The 10,202-nt window shown below is 54.0% G+C and overlaps 1 protein-coding gene and 1 pseudogene across 2 annotated transcripts in view; one reads left to right on the top strand and one right to left on the bottom strand.

Moving 5' to 3' along the window:
* Nucleotides 1–4,969: 4,969 nt before the first annotated feature.
* LOC118604165 lies at nt 4,970–5,088 on the bottom strand (annotated as a pseudogene).
* Nucleotides 5,089–8,897: 3,809 nt separating this feature from the next.
* STAT5B (signal transducer and activator of transcription 5B) overlaps nt 8,898–10,202 on the top strand; it is a 54,196-nt gene continuing 52,891 nt past the window's right edge. For both annotated transcript variants that reach the window (XM_036222481.1, XM_036222482.1), the window contains exon 1: nt 8,898–9,060. The gene's annotated coding sequence lies outside the window, so the exon portion shown is untranslated. The remainder of the gene's footprint in view (nt 9,061–10,202) is intronic.

The following is a 10,202-nucleotide window of genomic DNA, read 5'->3' as shown; positions in this document are numbered from 1 at the left end:
GAGAGGGGAAAGACTGGGGATTCCAGAGAAGCCAGCTCACCGCCAGGGCCCCATCTCTTCTCCTTCCATTACTCCCACCACCCTGCACTCACCCTCTGCAGATGAAACAGAAAAGAACCTTGGCCCTCACATGTTTGGACCACCTCCCTCCACGCCCCCTGCCCCCAAGATTTTGCAGATTAGAAGTGGAAGTTCAGAGAGGGGAACAGGCTTGCCTGGCATCACACATTGGGCACATGGCCTAGTTGGCAGACTACAGTCCATAAATGATCCTGCCCCTCCCCTCCCCAAGCTCAGTCACAGAGGCAGGTCCTACCTTCAGAAAGGTCCAGGAACGGCTGTCTTGAAGCCTCACAAGTTCAAGACTGCCTGTAGGTCTTGCCATAGCAGGGAACAACTTCCCTGAGCCTTGCCTGGATTACAGCGCCTCCCTGAGCGCCCCAGAAGGGGCCTGCGGAATTGGGCAATGCTGGACTGGAAGTCTTCCATCCCCTTTGCCCAGCTTCCCCTCTCCTCTGGGCCTCCTTCTGCCTGGCAGTTGGTATTGGCAGCACCAAGGGAAGAGCCAGCCTGGCTGCCCACTCATGGCCCAGCTGGGCCAAGACTTCTGTCCTCAGGGGATCATTCTCCTCTCCCCCTCCAGCCACCCCCGCCCCCGCGCCCCAACGCCTTCTTGGATCTGCCCTTTTCTCTCCATTCCTTTCCCTCCTCCACTCTCCCACCTTCGTGCTCCTCATTACCTCCTTACTTTCCTTCTTCTCACTTCAGAGAAAAACCGAAGTTTAACGCTGCAGAAGCTGGAATGTCTGAGTATCACACACACACACTTCCATGTGTGGTTGCAGTCTTAGTTGGCAGGATCACGAGGAAAGGAATTGAAAACTGTAAAGGGATTCACAAAGGATGGAGGAAACCTTGCTCTTTAGATGTCCCATAGGGGAGCCCTAGGGAGCAGGAGGCACAAGGCCTCTCTGTCCCTTCTTCTCCCACTCTGTGACATGAGTTTAGTAAGGGAGAGTCAGACACACAGAGCTAGGGGGTAACCTGGAATGAGAGTCAAGTGTCATAGCTGGAAACAACTGAGAAGATGATCTTACAAATGGGGAAACAGAGGCTAGAGAGGGGAAGTGATTTGGCCAGTGTCATGCAGCCTGTCAGTGGTAGATCCAAACCCATTGCCACACAGAGGGTGGGCCCGACTTGGCACCTGTGCCTTCCAGCCTCTCACTTTGAGCAGGCGGGTAGTCAACAATCACGTCTGGAGGGCAGAGGACCACGCTTGCTATGCACCCACATTTGGGTATCTGGACAGGGTGATATAGGGGTGCCGGCTCCAGAATTGGGGCTCTGCCTGCCCACTTCCAGGCAGCTGCCTCTCCAGCCTCCTTCCCAGGGCCTGAAGGGGCCTGCTCGAGCTGGCAGCCCCATCCACTGAACATCTGGCTGGGTTGAGCTGGGCTTGGCTAGGGGGTGGGTAGACCTGGGTCCTAAAAAAGCTAGCATTGAGGTGCCAGTGAACAACCGGAGGGGTTGGACTAAAAGGATGTGCCCGCAGCGCCTTCGGAGCCCTCCTGTAGCCTCCGCCACCACCTTGTGTCCAGCGGTGGCAGCCGTCCCCCGGGCCAACCTCTGGCTCTCTCCACTTGGCCTCTCAGAATCACAGTGTCCTTCGCCACATGTTTCCTCCTCTTGCTTTTTGATTCTCTTCCTTTTGGTTCTTCCTCTCTAGGTCTCTGTCTGGTTCTCTGATTCTTTCTGGGTTTCTCTCCATTTCTTTGTGTCTCTGTTCTCCCTTTGAATTGTAGTGAGAGGGGGAGGAGCTTTGGAGCTTTCTCAGGATGGGCAAAGGCCACCCAAAGGAGCGGAGGAGGGAAGGGTGTCAGAGTTGGGTTGGGGGCAGAGGTGACTGTGGTCGCGGCTCCGGATAACACAACTACCCGGAAATGTCAAATTTGGGGTTTCTTTTTGCTTTCAGTCCCCTGGTTTGGTCTCTGCTATTTCTCACCACAAAGCACCTGGTGGTTTTAGGGGCCCAGAGTACAGAGGAGAAAACTGAGGCCTTGAGTTCAGGAGTAGAGGATTGAGTTCAGGAAGCTCAAAAACTGTCTGGACTGAGCTGGGGTCCCAGGCTGGCCTCCACTAACTGCCCTTCATCCCCAATTCCAAGTTGCAGCATTACGTGGGGAGTGAGGAAGATTTTAAAAATATTACAGGAATACATTCCCCCAAAGAAGATTGACCATATTTCATTAGGAATAATAATGATTCCTAGCATAGTCTGTAGTTCACACACTATGCACGTATCCTGAACTGAATAGTGGCACATTCATGTACAAACATGGTTGCACTGTTCAACTGAACTCATCCTTACAAAAACCTTGAAGGTAGGCAGGGCTAGAGTCATCTTCTTTGATTAGTTCAAGAAAGAGACTTGTCCACCCAAAGCTGTCTGGCCAGTAAGTACATAGCTGGTACCGGGATCCAAGCTCCTCGACCCTGTGGGCAGGGTCTCAGTATAGGCTTTCTCGACTTCCCCTAACCCCAGCACACACCCGAAGAGTGAAGTTGCCTCCTTTGACTGGGATAGCCCATAATTGTTCTGTGGTGCTCCATGTGGCCTGTCCATCTCCAGGTCAGTCCATGCCCCTGCTCTGTGGAATGAGACAGTGCAACGTGTGTGTTGGTTTGAGTTTACGGAGGAAGGTAAGAATTTTCCCAAGTTCTGTTTCTGCTCTGCCCTTGGAGACCAGGTTAGAAGAGAAGGCCCTGCTGCTTCCCCTACACTGAGGAGAACAGATGAAGGTCACCTTGACCTAACCATCCTTTGGTGGCACAGGGAGATGGCACCGAGATGCCTTTATTTCTCCTGCCGCAAGTCTCTTCTTCAAGTTCCTGTTGTGTGGGAGCCAGAGGGGAGGTGGGGAGGCCTGGTCTGATCTGGAGGTGCAGAGCCTTCCCAAGAAAGCTGGAGGCAGTCCAGGAAGGATCTCCGTGTCCAGCAGAGAGGGGGGAGCTGAGGCCCTTGGGCTCTTAAACCTCCTGTCTCATCCGCACCCTGCCTCTGCTGGCGCTGTCCACCTCCACTCCAGCCACACTGCCAAGGCCCCTGGAAGGGGGCCACGGGCCCATGCCCAGCATGTACCAAACCCGTCAGACCAAAGTCTATGTCTTTTCCCGGGTCTCCCCTCACCTTACTGCCTCTCTGTAGAAATGCTGTCCCCATTCTTGTCCATGAAGACAGAGCAGGACCAAGAGAGGCTCTGTGTGTGTGCACATGGTTAGGAATTCCGTGTGAATTTGGGGCAGGGGGAGAAGCTGATGGGTCCTGGGCGAAGCCTGTTCCCCCTTCCTGCCTCTGTGCCCTGTTCTCTACCCGTCTTCAGGGAAGTCAATTTACAGCGAAGTCACCAAGAGAACACAAGGCCATCCCGCCTGAGGCATAGCAACTGTCCTCTGTTTCTGGGAATAGAGTGAGGGGAGGGGTGTGGGGCTGCCAGGGTGGGTGGGAGGGGGAAATCTTGCCTTTGTTTGCCCAGCGGCCCTCCCCACCTGTTGGCAGGACCTGGGGTGGGGTGGAGGTGGGGCGCTGCAGCACCTGTAAGCCTGCACATTTCCTACCCAGTGGGGGGGGGGGCAGGGAGGAGCCTGTCCTTAGCAGGGGTAGGCCCAGAGCCTGCTGAGAGAGAGGAGAGGGCCACGGGCACAAAGCTGGGCAGCTGAGTGGGACTCAGCAGGCCTGGTCTGATCTGGATCCCATCCTCATCCACAATGGCTACCAGGCCCATCTTCCTGCTGGGCTAGTTTCTCCTCCTTCCAGCCCAGCAGGAAAGCTTTTGTAGCATTCCGCCTCGAGCCCTCTGGGGATTCTGTGGGAGAGAAGGCTGTGCATCTCCTTCCCTGCCATCCTCCATCACTCTGCCACTTTCCTTTGTCAGGACAAGTGGGGGTTCCTTTTTCCATGTCTGTTTCTCATTGTTCCCTGGTTTCTTACTGCATGCACCCACCCACATCTTCCCTGCCTCTCCCCCACTCCAATCTTCAAAACTAGGCTCCCCAGCCCCAGGAGCAAGTGGGAGATATGAATCCAAAATGAAGAATGGGCTGATGCCCTAACCCTCCTCACTGGCTACTGTCCTGGTCTTCATTTGCTGCTGCGATGACCCCAAACACCGACCTTCCCTCTGCTCCAGGCTTCAGCTGTACTGGTCCTCCAAAGCACTGGCCTCCCTCAGCTCCAAGCCTTTGCTCTCTCCACTTCACCTGCCTTGAACACCATTCCTCCTTTAGCCACCTGGAGACATCTTTCTTACCTTTCATAGAGTCAATGTGGCATAGAGCAAAACGAAAAGGTTTTGGACCTAGTGCAAACCCTGGTTCTGCTGTGTGGCCCTGGGCGTATAAGTCTGCCTCTCTGAGCTGAGCGACCTTCTTCATAAAAAGAAGACAGCAATACTCACATCCCAGGATTGCTGTGAGGACTCACTCTAGTGCCTAGCACATAGTAGATGCTCAGAGATCTTGGCAAGTAGAGCATTTTCTCCCCTGCATTGATTGCTAAAGCCTCTCAATCCTGCCTACAGCAAACCTCTTCAAACCTCTTCATATGGCTCTAACTAGTGGCCTAAAGGGGTGTGTCTCACTGCTTGGTTCATAATAGTGGCTTCATAAATATTCAATATTCATTGGATTAATGTAGCCTCCTGAACAGGTACCTGGCTGCCCCCCGAGCTCTGATGGTTTAGGGAATTTCTCACGCTAGAGCAGACCCTTGTTTTCCTCTCACACATTCTGATCCACAGCACCCAGAAGGCTCTCTCCTCTCTGTTGCCCTGACCTCTGTCTTTCTGGCCATGATGGCAATAACAGCAGCCTCGTCTTTGCCTAGCACTGGGTTTTTTAGGTAAGGCAACCCTTAGTTGACCTCACAGGTTGCAAAGACCTTGTCAGGTTACAGTTTATTTATTTATAATGCGTGCAGCACCTGGTCTTCCTAGGTGGTCTCCCATCCAAGTACTAACCAGGCCTAACCCTGCTTAGCTTCCGAGATCAGCCAGAATCAGGCTCCTTCCGGATAGCATGGCCATAGACTCTGGGCTGACTTTTGAGTTCTTAAACTGCCTGACAAGCCAGCAAGATAGTAGCTGGGGTGATACTCCGGCTCCCTTCTCTGTGTCAGCCCCACCCTCTCTAGACAAAGTAGCATCACTCCAGGACTCTGGGTGGAGAAGGAACATTGAACCTGTCTCAGAAGGCAGATGTGGGGCCACTGGGGCTTTCCAGAGAAAGCTCTGGCTGGAAGGGAGCCCAGAGAGGTGAGGCATACAGGAATAAGACGATGGAGAGTGTGTGAGAATCTCTGGGAAGCAAGTCCCGCAAGGACCGGCACATCCGTCACTCACATCCCATCCCGAGTCCACGACTCCACCCCCATACCCACTCCTTCTTGGGCCAGCAAACTGGCTGCTGTTCTACTGAAGGAAAGAAAGAGAAAAAAAAATGTTCATTTATCGAATACCTTCCTCAAGCTATGCATGATCTTAGTGACTTTCATAAACATGCTCTCTCCTTTTTCTTTTTAAAAAAGTTCATTTCCCTAATGTTTTAATAGGTAGTACAGCATATGGTACAAAATTCAAAAGATTCAAAAGGATATATAGTGCAAGTTAGTCTCTTTTCCTGTCCCCCAAGTCCCCTCTGCAGAGGCAAACACAGTTAGTAGGGTCTTACATGCGCTTCCAGAAAGATTCTAGGCATTTACAAACATATCCTAGAATTTAGCTCCTATGACTTACACATGAGAGAAACCGAGGCCCTCAGAGGAGTGAAGTACTTTGACTAAGGTCACACAGCTGGTAATTTGGTAGAGCGGGGATTGGCAACCAGATCTAACTGTGTAACTCAGCTGCTTTCACTGCCCATACTCTGGCAGAAGTATGGCCTCACACCCATGGAGCCCCTCCTGAACCACTGGCTATGCCAAACCTCCTGTCTGAGGCTCTGGAGACCTGGGGTCTCTGCTTTCCTGTCTGTTGAGTATCCGCTGCCTCCTCCCTATGGCTCCAGAAGTCTGAACTGACTTAATAGGAAGGAATCATACCCCTATGGAAGAATGGAAATTCCTGCAGGTGTCCTTCCTTGGCTACTGTGTGGCCAGTGGTCCCCCAGGGCCAACCTGATTGCTGGGGTCCAGAGAGGTCTGGAGATGGAAGCTAGATAGATGAGTATGAGTGTCCGGCTAGAGAGTATTATGGTTGTGGTTTCAATTACGTTTCCAGTAAATGGCCTCAAGATCTCCCTGGGGCTGGGCAGGGCTGGGAGAGGATGTGAAGTAGAGATCTGTACTCTGTGGCAGCCACATGCTTGCCCATGAGAGCGAGGGAGGGAAGCTGGAGTCAAGCTGGTTGAGAGTAGGTCAGAGGTATGAACAAGGCTGCCCACCAGACTTCCAGGCTCTCCCTCAAGACTTTTTTTCTCCTGAGTCATGCCAGCATGGACTAGGAGATGACACCAACTCTCTCCTGTGGGTATCTCTGTATCTGCAGATATGCCTCTGGGACCTTTCTAAGTGGGCTCTCTTTGGAGTCTTTCTGGATCCTGTTCAGTTTTTCTTCCTAGGACTCCTTGTGTGTCATTTCTCAGTCCGGCGTCTCCACAACTTAGGGGACTATGTCCCTGAAGCCCAGGAGAAGAGGGTCTCATTTCGTCTGAATTGGCAAGTAGGGAGAGGTAGATAGTTGTTGGACCCTCCTTCCTGTCTCAGATTGACAACATTCTTGTTTTGCTGAGGTAATCACCCAGAACATTCTGTCCTTTATGTCTGTGCTCACAGCCAGCCAGCACTAGCTTAGTGCCTAGTGGTCAGTCAGAGGTGTGCTAGTTGATGAAGAATAAGGAACTGTCCCTGCCCCACCTTCCAGATCATTCAAACTAGCACCCTGCGGCGGAGCAGCTGAGGCAGCTGGACAGAGTCCTGGCTCTGACCAGTCCTAGAAGGGGGTGTAAATCTTAGTTGTTACTAGAAGCAGTAATGCTAGTTAACGGCTCTATGGTGCTTTATGGTGTTGGTAGCATTTTATATGTATTAACTTACTTAATTCTCACCACTATCTATTACTATCATTATATTACAACATGGAAATCAAGGCAGAAAGCTTGCTCAAGATCACATGGCTCAAGGAGTTGACAATGAGCCTGCTTTTAGATTCTGTGCTCTTATTACTATGCGGTCCTCCTGCTTTCCATTTCTATTCCTAGAACATGGGGTTTGTTCCTCGAATATTTATTGGGTGTCTGCTCTGGGCTGGAAGTTTTAGGAGGACTGGGATTCTGTGTCTGCCATTGGGGGCCGAGAGACAAATAAACAAATAGTCCTTCAACACGAGAGGTACCATAATAGAGGCATGAATGTGTGGTGGGAAACAGGTTTGTACTACCTGGAGCAGGTGTCACCCAAGGGCAGATATCAAGAGGACAGGAAGACATTCCAGGCAGAGGGAACAGCATGTGTGCAAGTATGAAGACTTACAAGAAAGAGAAATATGGTATGTCTAAGTGTCGAAACATCATGGACAGTCACCGCGGGCGGCTGTCAGAGGGGCTGGCAGAGAGCTCAGGACTGGTGATTCCATCCAACTTCCTGCTCAGGCTTGTCCTGCTCCAGCCTCCAAGCTCCCTGCACCTACTCTGTGCAAAGCACTGTGCCAGGTGTTGGCCCAGAGTGTGGAACAGAAGCAGAAGACTGGGTCAGGGAGGACTTTGTGATCAGCTACAGATACAAAGATCTTTGTGGCTCGTGTTATTCTGGAGGTGAAGGGAAAGCTGCTGGGAAGACCTGCCACAAGGAAATTACAAGACAACTTGGGGCCTTACAGATCTTGATCATCTCCAGATGAGAAGATTTTCAGACTCTAGGAAAGGGACACTGTGGGTGTATGTGTGGGGTCCTTCTTCTGCACCTGCAGCTGGGGTTCTGGAGATCTGACATGCCTTGCTTTGGTGCTGGCCCCTGGAGGGTTGCCAGGGAAACCATCTGCCAGCTCCAGAGATGCAGACAGAGGAGAGGAGAGTGGGTGACTCAGGTTGCCTCCTCAGACATGGCACCCCCTCCCCATTACATGGAAAAGGGTCTCAGAGACATCCTTCCCCTGGATCCCACAGAGGTGATTCTGCTTATTCTTCCTTCTTCAGATAGAGCAGTCAGCCCCTCTCCCACCTCTGACTGGTGGGAGCTAGCAAGATTCCCCAGGGAGGGAAATGGTCTCAGACACCCCTGGCCCCATTGATTCACTCTGAAACAGTGGATGGGTCCAGTGGGCCCGGGTGAATGTAACTCCTGCCATGTTCATCTAGGCTTTCTGCCATCTGGGTGGTAAGCAGGAGGAGCCCTGGCTGAAACGCCCTCCAGGGATCAAACCCAGGATAATTATTGATGGGCCAGCAGCGGCAGCGGACTTCTGACCTCGGTTTGGGAGGGCCAGGACCCAGAACGCGGGCCTCAGCCCGGGGGAAGGGAGGTGGGCGGGAGGCGAAAGGGGGGCCAATTCATACGACCACAGTAGTCAGGCCCGAACCTTGCTAAGTGGTGGTCAACCCTGTCCAAGAAAGGCAGCATGTGCTCGTGGCCCGTGGGACCTGGCTGGGGAGCAGAGTGAGGGAGCCACCCCACCTCGGCAACGAGGGGCTGCGCGCGGTCCGCCGGAGCGAGCAGCCACCGCGGGTGTGCGGAGGAGGTTCCAGGCTCCTCCAGGGCGGCTGCAGAGGGGGCGCGAGGGACAGCGGGGCTCGCGAGCGCGCGCCGGGCGGAACCAGGAAGCTGCGCGCGCTGGCGCGGGGCGCGCTCGGGGTGGCGGGCGGCGCGCGCGCCCGGGTCTCCGCGCGCGAGCGGCGCGCGCGCCCCCGTGGGCTCCGGCGCGAGGAGAGTCGGCGGCCGGAGCCGTCACCCCGGGCGGGGACCCTGTGCAGGCGACTCCGCACGGCGGCCCGGCGAAGGGAGAGAGCGAGAGAGCGGGCGAGCGCGAGGCGGGCGGGAGGCAGCCACAGGCGCCCGAAGGGCCGAACGAGGTAGGAGCTGCGGGGCCAGCCCCGGGCTCGGGGCCTGGGGGGGAGAGGCCGGGGAGCCGGTCCGGGCGGGGCTCCGCGCCCCGGCCGCCGAGACGCCCGGCAGGGCCGCGCCGCCGCCATCGCTCCCGGGCAGGGAGGCGGCCGCGGTGGCTGCGCCCTGGGCGAGGGGCGGTGGGGGACGAGGGGCCGGGACACGGGACTGGCGTTCTGCAGAGGCCGCGGCTGGCGGAAGGTGCGGAGTAAAGGCGGTGCGCGTGTGTCCGAGGAGGGGCGTGTGAAGGACCCCGGCGCCCACTCCTGAGAGCCACGGGGGCTGCTGACGGCCACTCACACTTTCGTGGTGCAGTTCCGAATAGCCCCTGTCGACTCCTTGTTTTTCCTTCTTTCAAAAGAGGTATCTGCGACTCCCGGGGTTGGGGTGAGCCCGGGGGTGCACGGCGGGGTGGGGGGTATTAGCAGAGCTTCAGGGAACAGTGCCTTATAAGGAGTCAAGGCAACAAATACGAACATTTCAATAAGGCTCAGGGTGCGGGACCCCACATCAGGACCCGCCAGGCCCGGGCTCGTGCATGTAGCAGTGGGATGCACCATGTTCTTTTTTTTTTCTAGCCCAGGATAAAGAGTCAAAAAGTGCTCCTGGTGTCGGGGGTAGATATGGAGAGTTGGAGGAAAGGGAGTTAGTTGTGTGTCACAAAAGCTAAAGGAATCTGGCAAGATGGTCAGGCTGATCAAAGAGGAAAACTTGTGTGGAGCAAGAGGCGATTGCAAACACTTGTAGCCAGGAGTGATGGAAAAGGCAAAGAAGAAAAACAAGTACCAGCTTTCAGGAAGATGAGATTAATGACAGCCACAAGAATTTTAAAGGCAAAAAGAGATAGTGATCCTCTCTTTCCAGAAGAGCCATGCCCAGTTCTTTTTTTTCTTGTCCCCCGTGATCCGTTATAGCTTTGTATCAAATAAATAGTGCTAAAAGTGAATCGTAGAATGTTAGGTTTGGAAATGATCCCAGCAGTTATGCTGCACTTGTTTATTGTACAGATGAGGAAACTGAGGTCCAAGTAAGTGGAGTAAGTGGCCTGCTCAGTTCACACAGTAGTTCAGGGATTGAAATGTCAGTCTGAGGACTCTCTCTGATAGTGCTC

The sequence above is a fragment of the Rousettus aegyptiacus genome, unplaced genomic scaffold, assembly GCF_014176215.1.
Source record: "Rousettus aegyptiacus isolate mRouAeg1 unplaced genomic scaffold, mRouAeg1.p scaffold_m13_p_6, whole genome shotgun sequence".
NCBI lineage: Eukaryota > Metazoa > Chordata > Mammalia > Chiroptera > Pteropodidae > Rousettus > Rousettus aegyptiacus.
The sequence above is the reverse complement of the archived record's forward strand: the minus strand, read 5'-3'. Positions and strand labels throughout refer to the sequence as shown.